General features: G+C 44.0%; 1 protein-coding gene across 6 annotated transcripts in view; it reads right to left on the reverse strand.

Annotated features, from left to right (window-relative positions):
* The window catches only part of TCF3 (transcription factor 3), a 137623-nt gene extending 116481 nt beyond the window's left edge, over window positions 1-21142 (reverse strand). Inside the window, exon 1 of one of the 6 annotated variants that reach the window (XM_040322629.1) lies at window positions 20894-21142. The gene's annotated coding sequence lies outside the window, so the exon portion shown is untranslated. The other 5 variants (XM_040322631.1, XM_040322630.1, XM_040322628.1 and 2 more) reach the window with 5 other exon arrangements.
* Between the last annotated feature and the right edge of the window lie 2832 nt (window positions 21143-23974).

The raw sequence follows: 23974 nt of genomic DNA on the forward strand, positions 1-23974 counted from the left end.
AGTGGGAGCAAAATACCTGTATTACACAGGTATCTGCTCCCCCCTAAAAAGGTGCCAAATGTTCCAAAAAGCGGAAAATCCATTTTTGGGTGGAACTCCGCTTTAAGTGTAAGGCTGTGTTTGCCAGCACAAGTGTTCTGGCCATTCATGGGCAGTCCCATTCATTTCATTTGGGATGCAGCAGCTGCATGGACACAAATATGGCTTCCAATTTGACATTTGTGTGGGTGCATGTCCCTGAACTCACTTGTCTGCATTCGGGGACACGCACAAATGTCAAAATGGGAGCAGCAGTTGTGTCCATGCAAGAGCTGCATCACAATTGACATGAATGTGCCTGCCTGCAAGTGGAGGCACAAACACTTTGCAGTTCATTCATTGATAGATCCTGGAGAATGACTGATGTGGCTATGTGGGTGCTCTGAGGCTGGTTGCTTAGCAACATGTTACACCTAAATACTGGTGCAACATGTTGCTAAAGATGGAGTTAGCCTTTAAAGAAAAATCTGTAAGGTGAACTTACACTGTACCCTCTCCCTCTCCCCATCCCCCTCAGTCACACGATCACCCGCTGTGACACATTTAGTCGCAGCTTCACCGGTCCAGGGATTTCAAACTTCAGCGGCTTAATCTCCTAAACGTACCTTGTAAAAAGGTACGTTTAGGAGGCATTCTAATTGGAGAAGAGGAGAGAACGCCAAGGGATGTAAATTTCCTGGACCAGTAAGGCAGCGACCCAATGTCTCACAGCGGGTGATCGCAGGACTCGGGTATAGCAGGACTGTGGGGGGGGTGTCCAATGTAATTTTCTGTAAAGATGAACTTACACTTTAAGGAAAGGAAAAACAAAAAACAAACACATTCTTTTCAGGACAGTTCAGTGCGCATTTTGGACACCGTTGACAACTGGTTTGCAGGAGGCGTGAAAAAGGCAATCAACTGGAACAATCATAGAACGGGGTGGGTGGGGGGCCCTTCAACACCATCTGTCTTCCACATATAATGTGGTTTTAACATCTCTACACCCAGCATTTTAACAACAATTCACACCTTCAGCCATGTAAAGAAAAGGATTAACATTTATGAAGCCTTCCCGACACAAAGGATGGGATTACGTAACTAGAACAGGCCTTAGACAAGAACATCTGCCTTTTCATGATAACGGAATCATGGATATAAATGCAGAGGTATTTTGCCAAACAAGCATCAAGAACTGAAGAAGTGGCGACTTCTACATTACAGAACAAGTCCAGTTGAATGTGAGCAACTCCTACTAGATATAATCCCTGGAACAAAGATTGCCCCCTTACCTTCACCTTACAAAAGCTTGAACTGGATGGACTTGTGTCTAATAGTCAACCAAACTATGCAACTAGAACAGCACAAGGATATGAAATGGATTGAATGTGAGGTGTCTGCCATTTATTCTTCAATCCTACGCGATTTAGGCCTGGAAGCTCTAAAGTACCATTTAGATCACTTTATAAATAGCCAAGATGTGAAGATTATTAAAGTTAGTTTCTATTAACACAACTATTTTTTGTTCGATGGTACTTTCTACCTCCAGAGATGTGCTTTTGTGTAAACTGTGTGCCCACTTTTACTAACCTATAAGGGTTTATAACCTGCTAGGTCCAATTATAGGTATATACTGTAGACCTAATTTAGTTGTCGATTCAAATTTGCACGTGCAAGATTTTGTCACTTATTTGAATACAAAGGACTTGTACCAAAAACTGTCCAAAGGCCATGCTTTAAAAGCCTTTACAGCTCATCAATAAGGTCGGCCATAGACAGTGCATTTCTTTCCTGCAACCACTGAATCCCACAGACAGGGGAATCCCTCCCACGGAGCCACATTGGGTTCTTTCAGCGGGGGAAGCCGCCAACCCTGTGGGGAGGACACCGCCATTAATGGTTAGCAGCTACAACGGCCACTAGGAATCACAGATATTGCTTTGAAATGGATTAAAAAGCATTTTGTTTGTGGTGCTCAGATGCATTGATGTTTTGCTTTACGTGAATGATGGCCTTAGAATTATTATTCTCAGTATAGTGATCACAGCAATACATAATGTGTTGTGCAAATTGTTAGTTTCCATGCACATGTTTGCGTTTACATGTACATAGGGGCGGGAGGCCGATAAGCTCTTTTGTGGGATGGCACATTACACGTTAAACTAAAAACGAACAGCTTTCCACAAGAAAGCCAACAGCTTACTGCAAGTTTGCAAATTCCTGGCTGCTACAGTAAAAGAAATTCATTGTTGCATGCAGATAGTTTCCATTCCCAATGGACAGGACATTAGAGCAAGAAAAAAAAATTGTTCCGATATAGCAACTTTTGAGACGGAATTTAGGGACTTTAGATTTAAGAAAATAAGGAACATGATTACAGCAGTATACATGCAAGGAGCAGAGATAAAAATCAATTGATGAGAAACAGAAAAAGTTATTAAAAGATGCGGTGTGAGCGACAAGAAATACATTTTTCAACAAGACAGAGTTCCAAATATAAAACGAAATTAGAAACATTATGAATACATACATACCCATTTTATATAGTGCTCCTAGTTATAGAAAAATTAGGGGAGGAAGTAAAGTGTTGTCAGGAATGTACCTATTTTTGGTTAAAATGTCGTTACCCAGTTTGTTATGTATGCAATGGAGAAAAGAAACCCATTGGCTGTCCACAAAAAGTATAAAAAAAAAAAAAAAAAAAGGGAGAAAGGTGTTTGACATCATGGCGAGATTAGATTTGCATCTATAGATAAAATATATCCCATTAAACAATTTGTAAAATAGCAATAATTGTCATGTACGATATGTAGGATGCATAACTAGAAGGGATTGTGAGGGGAAAAAAAAACCCACACACAACCTCTATATAGGTTGTAAACCTCCAAATAAAAACGCTCAAAAACGTTTTAGACAAAAAGGGCATGAGCTAGTATGCATCGAAAACTAGCTCATTATGAAATACTAACTTTAAAAAGAAAAAGCTGTTGCAGCGATCCCCGCTTCCACGGCCGACATCAGTGGACTCCGATGCCGTGATCTGCTGGAGCGGCAATGATGTCATTTACGGCACGGGCTCGGAAGGAAAAGGCACACATGGGCCGTTCCTTCAGAGTGCATGCACTGGAAATATATGTCTTTTATACAGACACTGTTATATAAAAAGTCATATATGCCTAGTGTTATATGAAATGACAAGCAAAGTGAATAAACACTTAAACATATCTGTGTGGCATAGAGGTGTCAATCACAAGAGTATCTAAACAAAGTTACAATTGATTTTCTATGTAAAACATTAAACTGCAAACTTTGTGTCTAGCCAAATTCCATACCTCCCATCTATGTAACTTGTAGCGTTTGTTAGGTTTCCTTTTTGTGAAATCCCTGTTGTTCCTGCCAGTCTCTCCTTTCCTATTAGCACTGACCAAACTAAAGCAGGAGCAGACACTGGTCAGAAAGAAAAGGAAGGATTTCTTCCAATTCCCTTTATTAATACATACAAACGCTGTCAGCACTGTATTAAATGTATGTTGCATTAGCTACATAAAGTATCCAGCGCTGTGTTCTGGCAGCGTTACAGAATTAAGTCAGGCTAAGCACTGCACAGGAAACCTTGTATTTTTATGAATGAATACAAGACTTTGTCTGATTGGCCATGTTGGAGAGGCAGGCAGATGACATCATTGATAAAATACAAGGCTTCCTGTGGATGGCTGCGTAGTGCTGAGCCTACTTAGCTTTGTTCCATTACCTCTTCCCTGTACTACCGTCTCAACAGTGCAATACAAGGCCGATCATATACAGTAAAACCTTGATTTAAGAGTAACTTGGTTTGAGTGTTTTGCAAGACAAGCAAAATGTTTTAATACATTTTGCTTTGATATACAAGCAATGTCTTGATATAAGAGTAGCGTCATGTCACAACAGAGTATAAAAGAGAAGAGAGTAGACTCTAAGTGTAGCAATATGGTTACATTTAATGAAGGTACAACATTTAGCGACATATTGCTACACTTAGAGGTGCCCCTCTTCTATACTCTGTAGCTCCTTCTGGATTTTGCTTCTAATCCCCTTGTGGATGGACATTTTATGGTTACACAGCATTGCTATAATCTTTTTAATATGGACTATAAAACTGAAGGACCTATGAAAAATGGTTGTGAAACGAATCATCCGAGTTTCCATTTTTTATGGGGAGACTTGCTTTGATATACAAGCGCTTTAAATTACAAGCATGCTTCTGGAACGAATTATGCTCGCACTCCAAAGTTTTACTGCACACACACACACACACACAGCATTACTAAAAGCAAAAGTTTGTTTTTTTTTTTTTTTTTTTATAAAGCAAGCTTGGCACAAACAAACCATTTAAAGCTGTAGTTATGCTTTAAGGCCGAGGGCCGACTGCAAGGATTTTTTTTTAACAATATCAAGGGTAATCTTTCCTAAGGACAGACTGTCTTCTCCAACATGCAATGCAAGAAGTCTAGCGTCTAAAATCTTTAACCCTTTGTTAGGAGAATTCAAAGCTAGTTTACAACCGGAAAAAAAAAAAAAAATTATATATATATATATATACACACACACACATACATTGTGAATGTACTTTGGAACATACACATTGGTGGTGTGACGACTGACTGGTAATCTCATAGCTTCCAACTCTTGCTCATTTGTAGGCACTGTGTCTTTAACCAAATCCCTTTCTTAACTACTTGGTAACCGCCCTATAGCCGAAATACGGCTACAAGGCGGTTCCCTAACTCTAGGAGGGCGTCAATATACGTCCTCCCAGAGAGTCAGAATTGCGCGCCCGAGCGGGCGCGCACACGCGATCACCGGCGCTCGCTGGGTCAACGGGACCCGCAGCAACACGGATCGCGGTAAGGAGCCAATGGAAGCGGCTCCTTACCACATGACGGCGCGATCACTTGTAAACAAACCGGCGTCATGTAATGACGCCGGTTCCTCCCTCTCCTCTCTGTACCGTTCGGTACAGTGTGAGAGGAGAGGGGGGGGGGGGGATCGGGCGGCAGCAGCAGCCGCCGCACTGTGGGCTGGATCTGTGACAATTGCAGTCACAGATCCAGCCATCCCTGCGCAATACTCTGCAATAAAAAAAAAAATGATAAGCGCTAAAGTAAAGTAAAGTGCAATACTCTGCAATACCACACCACCCCCATACTCTGAAATACCACCCCCATACTCTGAAATACCACCCCCATACTCTGAAATACCTTGCAATACGTCGCCTATGGGGATTTTTAAGTAGCAACGTTTGGCGCAATTTCACGAGCGTGTGCAATTTTGAAGGGTGACTTCATCTTTCATATTATGCAAAAATATTGGGCTAACTTTACAGTTTTTTTTTTTTAAGCACAAAAGTTTTTTTTTTAAAAACACGCGTTCAAAAAAATTGCTGCGAAAATACCGTGCAAGATAAAAAGTTGCAACAACCGCCATTGTATTCTCTAGGGTATTTGAAAAAAAAACATATATAATGTTTTGGGGTTCTATGTAATTTTTTAGCAAATAAATGATGATTTTTCCATGTAGGAGAGAAATGTCAAAATTGGCCTGGGTGCTCCAGAACGCCTGATGGTGCTCCCTGCACGTTGGGCCTCCGTATGTGGCCACGCTGTGTAAAAGTCTCACACATGTGGTATCGCCATACTCGGGAGGAATAGCAGAATGTGTTTTGGGGTGTAATTTGTAGTATGCATATGATGTGTGTGAGAAATAACCTGCTAATATGACAGAAACTAGAATTTTTTTTTTATTTTTACAGAATTTTCAGTCTTTTTTCTTTTATAGTGCAAAAAATAAAAACCGCAGAGGTGATCAAATGCCACCAAAAGAAAGCTCTATTTGTGTGAAAAAAAGGACAAAAATTTCAGATGGGTACAATGTTGTATGACTGAGTAATTGTCATTCAAATTGTGAGAGCACCGAAAGCTGAAAATTGGTCTGGTGATTAAGGGGGTTTTCGTGCCCAGTGGTCAAGTGGTTAAAAGGGATTGTAAAGGTACATGTTACATGTTTTTTTTACCTTAATGCATTCTATGCATCAAGGTAAAAAAACAGAGCATTAGCGCCCCCCAAGCCCCCGTTTACTTAACTGACCCCTTTGAAAGTCCTGCACCGCGAGCACGCTGGCTTCTCGGCTCATTCATTGGTTGATTGAAAGCAGCGCAGCCATGGGGGGGGGGGGGGGGTACACTTATGTAAGGCAAGGTGGGGAGGACTCTACTTCTGATGGTGGGGGCTCTTGGCATCCAATCTTACAGATACAACCGGCCCTTTGAGGGCAACCATAATGCTGATGCAGCCCGCAATGAAATGGAGTTTGAAACCCCTGCTCTATAGGATAGGATAAAAAAAAAAAAAAAAAAGAAGGGTGGATAGAAGGACGAAAGTGTTTTCATACTTCAGTGTATCCAAGGTCCCTATCTTACACTCATACCGGGGCTAGCTTTCACAGGAGACAGTTATCCTATCAGCACGTTTTTGGAGTGTTGGCGGAAACCCGCGCAGGCACCCCCACATGATGTGCTTACTGGGTTCAAACCAGGGAACCCGTTCCCGCAAGGCAGAAATGCCAAATCACTAAGCCACAAATTAACACACAAATGGCAAAAAGTTGGAGTGGTGACCAATCTGTCACCCTACCCATTTTCCCTGCCTGCTCTCATAAAAAAAGTTCTAGGTCAGAGACAGTCTGAAAGCAAGCACCTCATGCCGTGCTCTCCTTTAGCACTATGGAATTTCTATGAATTCTGCATCATTTATCTCTATATTCATTAGAGATTTGAATTTCAAGGTGTTAAAGCCAGAGCATTAGCATAAAAGCAAGGCGATCCGTGTAATATTTTCTGAATCTGAAACTTTGTCAGCAGTAGAAAACACAAAAGCTACATTTGAATGAAACCTGAGGAAAACAATATGAAAACCAATGCCGTCATTCCAGACCCCCTAAGATCATTAGTTGTCAGAATACCTCAGAAATCTCTACATATTCCAGGCGCAGGTTTAAAGACATGACAGGCACCTTGAATTTTCAAAAGATTAAGCCTGCAATATGATCATCTTCATAATCTCACTACAGGCACTTAAAGTTTTTCTAAACCCAAAACAGTAAAATCAGTCTGTATATGCAGTAAAGCATGCTTGTTAAGCTCACTGTGGAATCTAAAAGTGCAATTCCTCCGCATTGTGTAAAAAGGCCCTTTGATCTTGTATGTACAGATCCTTTCCTTGCATTGCCCCCAAAACATGTTAAGAGTAAATGCTCAGTTTGGTGTGCATTGCGAGAGGTTTTTTTTCCTTGGATGAGTGCAGAGGGCAAACCAGCACTGCTCAAACAGAGGGTCAGGGGTCCTGCATCCTAGGACAGCCAGTGCAGTATGAAAACTCCTCATACAAGCTTTAACCAGGCACTAATAGAACTCACAAGACTGCTAATGAGAAAAGGTATTTAGCAGTTTATATTTACCAAAATGATTGCATTTCCATGTTCTGTGTACTGTGGGAGACCAAATATAGTGAATGTAGGGTCTTGGGTTTAGTAACACTGAGCCTAGGTTCAACATTGATGCGATTTGACATGTCAAATCAGCAGCTATTGCCTGCAATGACACATTCCCAAAAGCAGTTTCTATACTACTCTTGGCGACTTTAGGGTGCGATTTGTATAGACATCTGTGCAGCAACCCGCACAGATGTCTGAAATCGGCCCCCGAAGCTGGACAGACATGCGGGTATGAAATCAATGTTAGCGTGAACCTAGGTTAAAACACAAAATAAAACCCATTAGCTTTAGAACACAGCTCGGTGTGTTCTGCCACCTTTAGTTTTGAGACAATCGTAGCACACTTAGTAATAACAACAGGTGGTGAATGAAGTATGAGAGCATGAAAGTCTACCACTACTCTCCAAAATAACTACCCATCTCAACTGCTGAATCCCACTGAAACGAGCCAAGCCTTTCAAGCAACACTTTCCAGATTAACCACATCTGAAGCAATAATGCAATACCTTAATCTGCACAGGCACAGAATAGGAATATCTGGGGAGGGGGGGGGGGGGGGGCAAACACACCCTTAAAAAGGACAGGCATCAACAATGTTTTAGCATTCTTCTTCTGATGGGGCATAACTTCTTCCTCTGACACCACAATGGGGCTCCATTCCCCACACCGAGACCAACGATGGGAAACTATTCTCCCCACTGATACCAATGATATGGTACTATTCCTTCCAGCACTATTTCTTACTCTGACACCAACGATGGGATGCAATTCCTCCAACTAATACCAATGATGAGGAAATATTCCTCCTTTACTGAGCACAGGGCCACTAGAATTTTTCACTCCCACCAACCCGAAGGCATTATCTACTCCCACTGGCTACAGTCCAGCCCGCCTAAAGACTGAAGGACAGTAACTTGGCCCTATGTTTAGAAAGTTTGGAGACCCCTGTGATAGACCAACACAAAGTGGCACATGGATTGTGAAGTGGAAGGAAAATGATAAATGGTTTTCAAATAAATGTGGCGTGCATTTGTATTCAGTACTCTGTAGAACCACCTTTTGCTGCAAGTCTTTTTGGGTATGTCTCGACCAGCTTTGCACATCTAGAGCAGTGTTCCTCAACTCCAGTCCTCAAGGCACCCCAACAGGTCATGTTTTAAGGATTGGCTTCAGATGAAATTGCTGTGGTAATTACCAAGGCAGTGAAACGGATCATATCACCTGCACAAAATAACGGAAAGCCTGAAAACATGACCTGTTGGAGCACCTTGAGGACTGGAGTTGAGAAACACTGATCTAGAGAGTGACATTTTTGCATCCCCACAACATGATGCTGCCACCACCATGTTTCACAGTGGGGATGGTGTGTTCAGGGTGAAGTGCAGTGCTCGTTTCCTGCTTTTAGGCCAGAAAGTTCAATTTTGGTCTCATCTGACCAGAGCACCTTCTTCCAGAGGTTTGCCGTTTCCCCCACATGGCTTCTTGCAAACGGGACTTCTTATGGCTTTGGCTTACCACTCGTCCATAAAGGCCAGATTTGTGGAGTTCACAAATTCTAGTTGTCCCGAGGACAGCTTCTCCCACCTGAGCTGTGGATCACTGCAGCTCCTGCAGAGTTACCATAGGCCAGTTGGTTTCTTCATGCGCTACTTGTCCGGCTTCTCAGTTTAGATGGATGGCCATGCCTTGGTAGGTCTGCAGTTGTGCCATGCTATCTTTTTTCAGATGATGGATTGAACAGCTTGTTCAAAGCTTGGAATATTTTTTATAACCCAACCCTGCTTTAAGCTTCTCCACAACTTTATCCCTGACCTGTCTGGTGTGTTCCATTCTCCTTCAACTTCACAATTATGTTCCACTTTGTGTTGGTCTATCACATACAATCCCAATACAATTGGTGTTGTAACATGACAAAAAATGTGGAAAATGTCAACAGGTATGAATACTTTTTCAAGGCACTGTATGTGTACTCCTCCCTATAGCACTTGTGTTAGTCCTCAGTTACCCTCTACATCTTGTTGGCCTTGTATATTGAACCCCACTGTGGAAAATGTCAACAGGTATGAATACTTTTTCAAGGCACTGTATGTGTACTCCTCCCTATAGCACTTGTGTTAGTCCTCAGTTACCCTCTACATCTTGTTGGCCTTGTATATTGAACCCCACTGTGGCTCAGAATCAATTTCTCTCCCCCCATACAGTATTTTTTTAGTTTTAAACCAATTTTGCAATCTACTGCAGAGATTTCCTTTCATTTCCTGCCCAGTATGGAACTATGACAGGGTCCAAGAAATCTGTCCGTTTCCATTTGTGCTTACGTTGTAGGTTACAAGGGCTTGATGCAGTTGCTTTGCAACAGCATTCATAAATGCCATTTCATTTGCAACAAGCACTTATGTTCTCTTTATGATCCCTACTTTACATATTCTAGAATCTCTTTAAAGATCCCAATGGAAGATGTGCTTTGCTAAAATAGCAAAGACTAAAGCAGGGCTTGACAAATTTGCTTTGAATCTAGGAGCCAGCTAAAAAAGTTAGGCGCCATTTTTGGTATGACTCAGTGATGAGCCCCAGTGTCGTTACTAGGGTTGGTATCACCCCCGTCCACCAACTACAGACCCCCCTTCCGCTGTATAGATCGCCTTCACTAAATACAGACCCTGCTCCCGCAGTAAAAAGATGCCTCTCACCGAGTACAGACCCCCCCTACCAAGTACAGACCCCGCTTTCGTAGTATAGATCCCCTCACCAAGTATATATCCCCCTCCTATAGTATAGATCCGCTCACCAAGTACAGACCCCCATCTATCAATGTAGATGCCCCCCATCATTGCAGACCCCCCTCCATCAGTGCAGACCATGCCACTCCATCAGTGCAGACCCCCCCCTTCCCTCCCATAGTGCCCCCCCCCCCAAGCACATGTCTATTTGGATTACATAAAAAAAAATTTTTTACAGGACCTCAGAACAGCGCAGGATAGGCAAAGCGGAATGTGTCCCTCGGTCTCCCTCCTCCTCTGTAAACAGAGAGGAGAGGGAGGCAGCTTCGGTCCGCTCTGTTGTGCGCTGTGTAGAGGTGAGAATTTTGCGGTGTGCAGTGTTAGCAAGCTGTGCCGCTGCCCACAGGTGTCACTCGGCGCGGCCCGCACCCCCGCCTGGCAACGCCACTGAGAAGAACCTCTTCTCCTGTGCTCAGCCCCTCTCATTCAGCCAGAGGAGCAGGGCGCTCTGGTGCTGGAAAACCACCGACTCCGGATCCCCGATGTACTTGAGCCGCTTCCCGCAAAAACCCTGGGGCAGGCGACAGCAGCACTGGGGATGACAGCCCGCCGAGGATCCCCAGCTGGACTTCACTCTGCTGGCCCCACGTTCCTCCCGCCCTGACAGCCGCTGCTGTGCTGCTCTCCTCCTGCTCCATCCCCGCTAATCACGTTCCTGGCCAAGACCCCGCAACTCGCCCTGTAGCAGAGGCACCTGTCACTGATTAAAGCCCAGGCGCCAGGGTGAAGTTTATAAACGCTATGGCGACTGGGATTTGTCGAGCCCTGGACTAAAGGCAAATATGTGCTTTGCCCACTCAGGGTGCTTGTGCTTCAATTCCTTAGTGTGCCAGAAAACAGAACTCCTAAGCAGAGAGATGAGCATGGCACTCACATCATGCAGTGCAGAGTGCCCAAGAGGCCAATCTTCAGGCCCAAGCACTGTCATATGAAGTCTGGGGGTGGGTCCTTAATGTCAAGCAACCTTAAACTTAGTGATCATCAGGGAAGGTTCAAGGTCTTCACCTAGTGGACTACAGACCAACAAGTGTAACTTCTGTTCCCAGGATAACCAAGTTTTTTTTTTTTTGTTGTTTAGAATTTAAAATACCTTGTCTATGCATGAAATACTTACCTCCCCCTCTTCCTCAGGTTAGAGGCCACAGTACCACTATATATTCTGCCATCTATCTTGAAGCATCTACTCCAACCTGATCGGGGGACCACAGTGCTACAGTGCCAAAGACTTATGCCCATGTGAAATTCATTTTTTTGCATAATGAGACAATATCAGTAGGGCAGATGGCACTGCAAAACTCATAGGACTTTTTTCTTCAATTTGAGAAAAAAAGTTATATACACAGATCGTGTGTATACAAGGATACTAACACATTCTTATCTGTGTCAGTGCCAGACCCCATCTCACTCACACTGCATGCACAAACTTCTGTTATTACAGGACCAGATAAATGTTAACTAGCTCATGGGAGGACCTTTGATCACATTGATAGGCAAAATGGACTGCCTGCATCACTTGTGGCCCCAACAAGTCACATGACTTTCAACCTTTCCTGGGGTTGCTAGGCATTACCAATGGTAGAAGCCACAGATCATCCCACCATGAAATGTGAATTATGCCTCATACTAGGTGGTTGCCTCCTCATCCCTCTGGTTTGGTGGTGTGCAGTGGCGTATCTAGGGTATGGCAAGTGCCATGGGTGCCATATGAAGGGGGCGCTGTTGAGTGGCTGGGCAGCAAGGCAGTTACCAGGGTCTGAGGGTCTCTTCTTCCCTCCTCAAGAGCATAGGCAGGATCTCCTTTTCAGCACCTTTGCTAATGGACAATGGCAGTGCTATCCCTGCTGCGTTCAGCCACAGCACTCCCCTGTTCTCCCAGGCTCTCCCATTCCATCTGGTCGGATTGGCAGCGCACAAAGAAGAAGGAGGAACATCAGTTTCTCCCTCTCCTCTGTGAAAACTGAGGCCTTAAGTGATGAAGATTTCATCACTTCCGGTATTGGTTCTGCATTTACCTGGCCTTGGAGGGCAGAGGAGGGATCAGGGGTCTAATAAACCCCAGATTTCTCCATAAAGAGGATATGTCACTACCCAAGGTATCACAAGGGATGATAAATATCACTAGTTTTGTTAACCTTATAAAAAAAACGGCTATCTGAAAGATGGGCTTCAAATGTTTCGACAGGGGCGCAGTTTCAGTGCTTGCCATATGCGCTATTTTCACTAGATACGCCTCTTTTAGCATTTGGGGGAATATGATTTTCCGCCACCATACCCGTGTAAAAGGAAGCCATTGCCATTAAAATCTATAGGAGCTCAGCACAAAAGTCACCAAGCTGCAACTTTGTTATGAAAACCTCAGCACGGAAAGAAAACTCTCAGGTGACAAAAGCCTATAGATGGAAGAACTGATACCTTTATGATAGGGTTGTCCAGATACCGATACTAGTATCGGTATCGGGACCGATACCGAGTATTTGCGGGAGTACTCGTGCAAATGCTCCCGATACCTAAATAGAATACTTTTTTTGTATTTATCAACATGTTCTATGAAAATTCTTTGAGTTTTTTACTACTGCGTGACAAGCAAATAAAACATTTTTATTCATTTTTACTCATTTTTATTCTTTTATAATGTCTTGAGTTAGAGTTCTTCATAATTCTAAAGAAAATATCCTTAGTCTGTATTGTGGTTTGAAAACTGTCACATGACATTTAAAAAAAGTATCGGTATTCGGTATCGGCGACTACATGAAAAAAAGTATCGGTACTTGTACTCGGTCCTAAAAAAGTGGTATCGGGACAACCCTACTTTATGATATTACAAATGGTACATCTAGAAAATTCCAGGTGCACAGTTAGGGTTCATGTACATGGATGCCGGTAGGGATGCTATATAGGCCAACTGTAAATTTGCTGCCGCTTTTCCTTGCCCAGGGAGCTGCAAGTGCCTGCAATTCAAGTGAAAGCCTTTAGGTGACTGTACTCTTGTAAACTAAAGCTTTTCTGCATGGACGCTAAAGCCAGCCATAGATTGTTTTTTGATTAAACGTAAATTTTTGTCAATCAGTTTGCTTTTTGAACCATTAACGTGCCAGACGCAATCTAAAGTTCCGTTTTCGACTCATCCATGGCTGGCCATAATATAGTATATAATATTCACACAATACCAATCGGACTACATACTCATACACCAAAAACTAAGCATCATGTCTCAGCATTAAGGGCCCATTGACAATATGTGCTTTGGTAATGCACGTGCACTAAGGCTGGGTTCACACTACTACACTACTTTCATCCTACTTTGCTCTGTGTTCAATGTTTCCCTATGAGAGCGTCTTGTAGCGTCCTACACAAGTCGGTCCGACTTTGAAAATGCTCCCTGTGTACTACTTTTGGTCCTACATTGATCCTACTTCAGGCCCATTGAATATCATTGAAGTCGGACTAAAGTAGTATCCTGTTCATGAAAGTAGGATGGATGTAGGACCAATGTAGGATAAATGTAGGACCAATGTAGCAGAGCAAAGCAGGATGAAAGTAGTGTAGTAGTGTGAACCCAGCCTAATGCAACACAATACTGGTATAGTAAGACAGCTTTAATTTTGAACGCATTAGCAACACACCTTAAAACATAAGAAAAAAAAACAAAAAAAAAAACACAATGATCAGAATGTGCATTGCAATTTTTCACCACAGGTGAGACAGAATGATAGCCTGCCAGCTGCTTGATTTTTGATACAGTGTAAAAATAATTTCACTCTAAGCCCAGGTTCAGTTGAACTCGCACGGCTTCACTCCCGCTGGCAGTCCCGATTTTAGCCACGATTAGAGACATCTGTGCAGGTTTCTGCACAGATGTCAATGTAAATCGCAGGCCGAAATCGCAAAAAGTAGTACAGAAACTACTTTTTGAAATCGGTGCAGCGCCGCACCGATTAGGACGGTGCCATTGCCGGCAATTTGCGTCAAATACCGCCATTTTGACATGCGATTTGACATGCCAAATCGCATGTCAAAACGCACCAGTGTGAACCAGGGCTAAAAGCCACATTGTGGCATCCAAGCACAGAACAGCGTTGAACCCTTGGTCAAATGCCTATCACGGAGGTCCTTTCATTCTCAGACTTTCCCAGCAGACACTGTGTTCAGCCTATCATGGACGTCATCTTGTCCGAGGATGAAAGAAGGTCCGTGATTGGCGGAACACTGTTTCCCAGCAGACACTGTGTTCAGAGTCCAAGGATGAGAGGACCTCCGTGATAGGAGTTTGACACTGTTCAGCTACCGCCTATCACGGACCAGGAGGAAGTCGCGACTTTTAAAAAATGGACACCTGCGACCAGACAGGTATCACGTAATGAATGGGACCAGGAGGAAGCTGCGACTTTTGAAAAATGGATGCCCGCAGCCTGTCAAGAATAAAGATACACTGAGGCTGCAATGGCCACAGTGAGAATGGGCACAGTAAGAGCCGGTTCACACTGGGGCGACTTGCGATCCGACTTCATGTCGCCTCAAGTCGTCCCAAGTCGCGCTGTAGAGAAAAACAATGGAAGTGAATGGGAGCGGTGTTAATACACACGACTCAAGGCGATCCGACTTCAGAAAAGGTTCCTGTACTACTTCAATCCGACTTGTAGGCGATTTGTACCCATTGATTTCAATGGAAGTCGCCTCAGAAGTCGGATCACTGTCTTATCTGAAGCTACTTTCCAGGAAGATAACATACATTTCTCAGGCAAACCTCTCCTGCCCCCCTCCCTCCCCCTCCCTCCCTCTCCCAGAGCTGATTGTTGTTTTATTGGCCACTGGAAAGTCTCCTGTCCTGGAGACGACTTCAAGTCGTGTTGTAAATCGCCCCAGATCGCCCTGTGGTTCAAGTCGTGTCGGAGTCGCCTCTGAAAGTCGTGCTGGAAGTCGTGTCGCCCCAGTGTGAACCGGCTCTTAGGCTACAATGGGCACAGTTGACCCTCTTCCGCTTACAGTAGCTGCTGCATTCTCACCCTAGGCTTACTCGAGTCAATATGTTTTCCCATTTTTTGTGGTAAAATTAGGGCCTCGGCTTATATTCGAGTACATATGGTACATGCATAGGTGTTCCGTGCATCCAATTCTATTGAAGTCAATTGGCATGCATGTGGTGCACATCCCTAAACACAGAGCGAGTTCAGAGACATGCACTGATGCCATTTTGGGAACAGCACCGACACGCTCCATGTGAATGAAGCGCAAAAGAGTAGTGATCAGGTAAAGCATTGTAACCCATACCAACCTGATGCTAGACCACTACTTTTAGCACAAGTTTCTCTTACCGTCATGGGCTTAATGATGCGACAACATGACAAATGCAGGTAAATCAAACATGTTAACTGGAGCTCAAGATGTGTTTCACACTCTTAACTGCACACTATTAAACACTGGCACTTCTGGTTCTCAAGTTTTTCACAAGAGAACATGAATGCTTCAAAAACAAACTCTGCAAGCATCAAAGAATTCTCTAGCCTTAAACATGCTGCAATGGAATCTGAGGGAAGCGGGTTGCAGCACAGCCTAGAGCAACGTTTCCCAACTCCAGTCCTCAAGGCACACCAACAGGTCATGTTTTCAGGATTTCCCTCAGATGAAACTGCTGTGGTAATTACTAAGGTAGTGAAACTGATCAAATCACCTGTGCAAAATAATGGAAAGCCTGAAAACATGACCTGTTGGTGTGCCTTGAGGACTGGAGTTGGGAAACACTGGCCTAGGAAATGCCTTACAATTCTCGAATCAATGCAAATGGAAGCCACTCCAATGTATTGGCGTACACAGTTACGTCTGCCCGTTAATGGTATAGTTGCCTAGCATCTGGGCAGGCGATTTGGGAGCATTAAAAATATGGCTAAAGCCCGCCCCCTGCATTTTGCTTTGCTATATGCAGAAGTTGTCATCTGGGAAGCTTAAACAACTTTCTATAACACCTAGATGACTTTCTTGCATTTAAAAGGTTTCTGTTTTAAAGCAGGTTTAGACACGTTTACCTCCGTTCAGCTACATTCAATTCCTCAAAACCAACATAAGAAAAGGCCACAAATGCAAATTTATCTTGATTCGGTACATGCAGCTAAATGCTGAGCTTGAAAAGACTTCTAAACAATGTGTACAAATGTATATAGAAAACCAAAGATGTACCCAGATCTATTTAAGAAGGGCTGTTTTGCGGACCCAAACACTTTGTTTTTGATGCTAGCATGCGTGAAGCCTAACATGCTTGTTTTTGTCACATTTCTAAGCCTGTATGAAAGAGGCCTACAAACCGCAAATTGGTGAGCAGAATTAAACCCAAATTGCTTGATTGGCTGCAAAATATTTTGAGATGCATAAACATTTTCTGAAAGTCTTATCTTAAAAAGGGAGACTGCTTTTGTAAGCAAACATTCAAAATAATAGGGAATAAAAATCAAAACAAACATGTAATACATGTTTTCATAAGGCCCAATAAGGTAAATACGTGTGCATTTCCCTGGGGTTTTTCTAACAGACTTTGGTTAGAGCATGGGAAGCAGCACTCAAGGAAAGTGAACTAAAATTACATGGTAGGCCTCATGCACACTGCTGCTCTTAAACTGAATTTTTTGGGGCTTCTGACCTTTTTTTGCCCAAGCCCCTGAACGCACCTTGATAAAAGCCTATGGGGTTGATTTACGGAGTCTCCGTTCACAGTTGTGGACACAGATGCATGACAAGTCACAGCCCATTGATTTCAATGGAACCCAACCAAAGCTATGCAACTTAAATTCACAGCACCTTTGAAAAGGTTTCTGCACTACTTTGATGCTGCTTTGAGGGGACTTGAGTGCCAGAGTATAAAAGTCAAACAAGTGTTAACGGAGCCTAAAACTGGAGAGTAAAAAATCTGGTGCAGCTGTTCATGATAGCCAATCAGATTCTAACTTCAGTTTGTTTAAAGTGGAGTTCCCCCCAAAAGTGGAACTTACATTTGTTCAACTCCTCCCCCTCTGGTGCCACATTTGGCACCTTTCAGAAGCGGGCCTGTTTTTGACAAGTCCCCTTCCGGGAGACGAGCCACGTCCCCGGATGTTCGGCTTCCTCGCCATTGGGCCAATTAAAAAAGCGCAGTAGGGAGCCAGCTGTGAAGCTGAGGCTTCACTGCCAGGTTCCCTTACCAGCAATGGCTGCACCTAACAGCTTAACCAAAGAACGGCTGCGGTGCAGACATCGTGGGCTCCCTGGAAAGGCAAGTGTCCCAATATTAAAAGTCAGCAGCTGCAGTATTTGTGACTTGTGGCTGCTGACTTTTAAATTTTTCGTGGGGTTGGCGGACCTCTTCTTTTTTTTTTAAAAGCAAAGTAAATGGAACTGGGGCGCACACACAGGCTTTTAGAGGAGTTTAGAGGCAGTCAAAGCTCATTCTCCTAAATACAGAAGCATCACGTTCAGAAGGGGAGCTTTTGGGCATTAAAAATAAAAACACGCTAAAGTGCTAGCTCAGGATTTAGTCATCTCGTTGGCCAGAATAGATTACAATTCTGGCCAATAAAATAAACGTCCAAACGCTAAACTGGTTTGTGGGAAGAAATAAAAAAACACACACACACACACACACACACACACACACACACACACACACACACACACACACACACCTTATGCCGGCCATACACTATACGAAAAAAAATAAAAAAGCGGCTGAAATTCGGTCATTTAGACAGTTCGTTCATTTTTTGGCCAGTTAATGGGCACAAAAGCGATAACCATTTGGACGATTTTGAGCAGGAAAAAACGAAGGACTAGTTTGGAAATTTTCTGCCGAATGAACGATAAATTGAAAGGTTAATGCGTTTCCTGTCCGAACGATTTATCGGTCATTACATGATGGCACTATCATTTGCGCTTATAGCCGAATTTTCGTTTGTCAGGAGAAACAGCATTTTACAATAACCCAGTGTACATGAGGCCTTAGGTTGAAAAAGACCAATCAATTCAATAGAATAAAAAAAAAAAAAAAAAGTTATTACAGTAGAACTGAATTAAAAACTTTTTTTTTTTTTGCCAATAGTGTCCCAAGAGGGAAATTCCCAGAGCCATCACCACTATTGGCTTGAGAGGAAATTCGCCACCCGAAACACCGAAGTCAACAGTGAACCAATGTCTGCATTGGAAGATTTCCATTGTATTCCTGTTTTGGCGACAACCCGAAATTTGGCATTTTCTTAAACTCGGTGAAAGAAGAAAAAAAAAAAAAAAAAGCAAAGTGGTCAAATCTCCCTATAACGCGCTAGTTGACAAAAGTCATGCAAGAACCTTTTTCAAAGTCTCTGCGACATGGGTAGCGGTGTTTTGAAGGGTTCCATTGCTGGCAATGGGGTGCAACTTGTCATGCGATTTGACAGTTCCAAATCGCACCCCATTGCCGGCCATGGAACACTTCATATCACCGCCACCCATGTCGCAGAGACTTTGAAGAAAGTTCATGCACTACTTTTTTACGATTTCACTGCGACTTGCATAGACTTCTGTTAAATGAAGTCGCAATGAAATTGGAGGTGCAAATCACACTGATCTGCGGCTTTGAAATTGTGCTGAAGTAGCATGCGTCCAAAGCCAAACCAGGGCTAACAGACAGCAATAAAAAGTTGATAGTACATCACTACTTCCAAAAACAAAATATTTTTCTTTTTTCCCTTAGCTATACTTTAAGTTTATGTAAACTTGAACAATCTAATTTGCTCTTTTTGGCCTGTTAAATATATCACAAGCTTCCAGAAGTGCATAAAAATAAATAATAAGTACACTCCAAAGACATGCTAGTAGGTGAATTGTCTCCTGTCGAAACTGGCCCTAGTATGTGCATGCATGAATGCGAGTAACGGACCTTCGATTATAAGCCCCTTGAGGGCATGGATTGGTGCGAATGTGCAATATATATGTAAAGCACTGTGTGAATTGACAGCGCTACACAAGTACCAATAATAAAGTAGCTGTTGATCCAGTCAGAAATCTTGTGAGCCGATAACTTTCTGTTCTCTCTGCCTCTGGGCCAACATCAGTAAGCAATGTTGCCTGCAATCTACAAAACACCTCCCCTGTTATGAAGGCGGGAGGAAGAGTTTACATAGTCCTAAACAGTGCTATGTAGTTGTCACCTAAGGTGACAATGCTGATCAGTTGTCACCCTAGCACAGGAAGTGAGTTACCAGGATAAAATAAAAGGACGGCACATGTGAAAAGTAAAGCAGCCACCACCTCTAATGTCCTGTAAGCTACAATTCGATCAATCTTTGTCCCTGGCTTTAGATCCGCTCTAACCTGGTATGTACAACTAACTAGGAATTTAAAGTCCTTTAAAGATCCCTTTCAAGCAAAGGTTTTTAAATCATTCACAGAAGTTTTTTTTTCCCCCCCCTTCTTCCTCCTCTGATGAATGCTCCAGTCCCACTCCTACCCATTTAACACATAGCAGATGTTTCTGTAGCTCACAGAAAGACACCCCCCCCCCCTCTTCCCCTCCTCCTCTCCACATCCACCACCTCCCTCTTATCCCTCCACTCCTTCAACAAACTGAGCCTGCCAAACTCACAGGAAGAACCAATTCCTTATGGACAAAAGGTTCTCATCCACCATTACACCCCTACCATGCTTCCTCAGGCCAACACCAGCCGACATCCAAAAACATGGCCAACTCCGAACAAGGAAGAGGAGAAGGGGGAGGGGGGGTCCGGGGGGAGCCATGGAGCACATGAAAAAAACAAAAGCCATTATTGCCACAGGACTACAAAACTTAAAAACTTTATTTAACACGGCTAGGCAAACAAACAAATCTGTAGATGGACCTTAAAAAAAAAAGGGGGAGCTTTAACTTTTTCTAAACTATGCAGAAGATAATAAAAATGGGATTTAGAAAACTAGAATTCAATGCTAGGAAGGATTACTTTGTCTGAAAGCTAAAGAAAGCCTTGCACCCAAGTCACCATAAAAACACACACACACACACACAACAATAATCACAGAGGCCTGGCTGATCGAATCATTTGGTCCTCCCGACTTTGAGATCTCAGAGAGGATGACAAAACAAAAAGCACAACATCTACCTGGGGTTTTTCAGAAAGTCCACCTACCTCCAGGAGGATTTCATGGAGTCGTCAGTAAATAAATTCCCAGCCAGTCAGAGACTAGAGCGAACAAAAGGTGCAGAAGCAGTATTTTGGGGGTTCCCCCGCCCCCCCCACACACACTTTGTTTTTCTCCTCCTCTATGGTGGGGTGCAGAGGTCTGTGTTCTTCTGGAGAATCAGCAACTGTAACTAGTTCCAGTGCTACAATGTATCGAGAGAGAGAGGGGGAGGGAGGGGAAAAGGAAGAAATCCACACCTCCCCCCATCTAGAAAGCGTCCCCCTCCCCCATCCTCCTCCCCTCTTTACACTTTTCACTATTTCCAGTCCCTCGGCTACACACTGAGGTAAACCCTACACAAGCTTCCCTGTGTGCTCCCCACAGTCAATGAGCGCGCTCTACACACGTTTTGCTCGCTCTATCGCTACACAAAGGTACTAGGTCAACACCTCACCCTATAGGGCTTTCCAGGTACGTGAAGGAGAAAGCCAGGGACTCTTTTCCTCTCTCTCTCTCTCTCTTTCTCCCCCCTTCTCTCCGCGCGGAGGGATACAAGGAACCGGAGAGGCGAAGTGACGTCGCCTTACTACCGCCCTCCTAGAATAAACAAATCCTGGAGAGATGAGCGTTGGCTGCCCGCTGTGCTGACCAATGGCTGAAGGGAGCTCAGCCGCTCTCCGCCAATTGTCCTGCTCCGGCGAGCTTGTGAATCCACAACGCTACGAGGGCTGGGGGATAATGTGTGTGTGCTGACTTCCGGTGTTACATGACGTGAGAGCGTGCAACCATGTTTGTTCTCTCACACCGTCTATGGGCCGCAGAGATGCCAGCTCTGCACATACAATGGCTGGAACAGCGGGGGGGTTTACGGCTTCTATTAGAGGGGAGGTATTGGTAAACACAGCACAGCCGGGTGAATGTGCACTTTGATTTCACAGGCCCCGGCATTAGCATAGGAAAAATGGAGGGACGAGAAAAAAAAGAGTGGGAGGTAATAGGATACAATGGGCTCAATTCACATTTGGGTCATGTGACACATTTTCCCCAAATATCATCAATTCACTGTGACTTTATACGATATTTACCTCAAAAAGAGAAAACACATTTGGTAAATACCACATAAAATAGCGTCTAAGTCAATTCACTAAAGGAAATAAATAAATGTGTCAAATAAGTAGGGTTGCCGCCTTTTCTTCAAGGCAAACCCAAACACTTTTGCGGAGCACAGCATTTTTTTTAATAGCATAAAATATACATATATTCTGCTATTAAATACAAATTTTAATCATATAAAGTTAATCACAAGAGTCCCCCTTTACATCAGAGTTTCCCGTTTACACCTCAATCCACAGTGTTCCTCTTTTACACCAGAATCTGAAGAGTTCCCTGTTTACACCTGTATCCACAGAGTTCCCCTTTTACACCAGAATCCGCAAAGTTCCCCGTTTACACCTGAATCCGCAGAGTTCCCTTTTACATCTGAATCCACAGAGTTCCCAGTTTACACCTGAATCCGAAGAGTTCCCTGTTTACACCTGAATACGAAGAGTTCCCCTTTTACACCAGAATCCGAAGAGTTCCCTTTTACACCTGAATCCGAAGAGTTCCCCGTTTACACCAGAATCCGAAGAGTTCCCCGTTTACACCTGAATCCGAAGAGTTCCCCGTTTACACCAGAATCAGAAGAGTTCCCTGTTTACACCTGAATCTGATGAGTTCCCCTTTTACACCTGAATCCGAAGAGTTCCCCGTTTACACCTGAATCCGAAGAGTTCCCCGTTTACACCAGAATCAGAAGAGTTCCCTGTTTACACCTGAATCTGATGAGTTCCCCTTTTACACCTGAATCCGAAGAGTTCCCCGTTTACACCTGAATCCGAAGAGTTCCCTTTTTACACCTGAATCTGAAGAGTTCCCCTTTTACACCTGAATCCGAAGAGTTCCCCGTTTACACCAGAATCAGAAGAGTTCCCCGTTTACAACTGAATCCGCAGAGTTCCCCTTTTACACCTGAAAACCAAAGAGTTCCCCGTTTACACCTGAACCTGCAGAGTTCCCCGTTTTCACCTGAACCTGCAGAGTTCCCCCGTTTACACCTGAATCCACAGAGTTCCCCTTTTACACCAGAATCAGAAGAGTTCCCCGTTTACACCTGAATCCGCAGAGTTCCCCGTTTACCCCTGAATCCGCAGAGTTCCACGTTTACACCTGAATCCAAAGAGTTCCCCTTTTACACCTGAATCCGCAGAGTTTCCCGTTTGTACCTGAATCCGCAAAGTTCCCCGTTTACACCTGAATCCAAAGAGTTCCCCGTTTACACCTGAATCCAAAGAGTTTCCCGTTTACACCTGAATCCGCAGAGTTTCCCGTTTGTACCTGAATCCGCAAAGTTCCCCGTTTACACCTGAATCCAAAGAGTTCCCCGTTTACACCTGAATCCAAAGAGTTTCACGTTTACACCTGAATCCAAAGAGTTCCCCTTTTACACCTGAATCCGCAGAGTTTCCTGTTTATACCTGAATCCGCAAAGTTCCCCGTTTACACCTGAATCCAAAGAGTTCCCCGTTTACACCTGAATCCAAAGAGTTTCCCGTTTACACCTGAATCCAAAGAGTTTCCCGTTTACACCTGAATCCAAAGAGTTCCCCGTTTACACCTGAATCCAAAGAGTTCCCCGTTTACACCTGAATCCAAAGAGTTCCCCGTTTACACCTGAATCCAAAAAGTTCCCCGTTTACACCAGAATCCAAAGAGTTCCGTTTACACCTGAATTTGCAGAGTTCCCCGTTTACACCTGAATGCAAAGATTTCCCCGTTTACACCAGAATCCGCAGAGTTCCGTTTACACCTGAATTCGCAGAGTTCCCCCTTTAGGCCCCTTTCACACGATCGGCCGGCTCTGATCTACCTGTTCGTTTTTCAGGTGGATACGAGCAGGCCACCTGTTGACTTCTATGGGCAGGCGGATGTCAGGGGAGATGTGTCCACTGACACCCGCCTGACATCCAATGCGACAAGATCCGCTCAAAACAGACGTATGGCAATACGTTCGCCATCCGTCCAGCGGATCGGATGAAAACGAACAGGCTGTCCGTTTTCATCTGATCTCTACATAGAGGATAGCGGGGCTCTGACAGGTCTATCCCTGAACAGCAAGCAGAGATGGACCTGTCATCCGCCTGCACAGGGGGGATCAACGGAGCGATTCCCAGCTGAGCTAGCGGAGTCTGTCCAGCGGATCCACCCCGTGTGAAAGGGGCCTTAAACCTGAATCCACAAAGTTCCCCTTTTATATTTGAATCCACAGCATTCCCTTGAACTGGCAGGGGGTTGACTCTTCAGACTCTGCTGTAAGGGAGAACTCTGGGGACTCTGACATAAAGGATGCTCTGGGAACACTGAGAAATCTGATGTACAGAGAGGACTCTGATGTAAGGGGTGCTCTGAGAACCCTGATTCACCTTAGTGTACTCACTAAGAAGCAGGAGAGAGAGAAGGGGGGGGGCTTCCATCACAGACAGGGATGGATGGTGAG

Source organism: Rana temporaria, chromosome 1 (assembly GCF_905171775.1).
Source record: "Rana temporaria chromosome 1, aRanTem1.1, whole genome shotgun sequence".
NCBI lineage: Eukaryota > Metazoa > Chordata > Amphibia > Anura > Ranidae > Rana > Rana temporaria.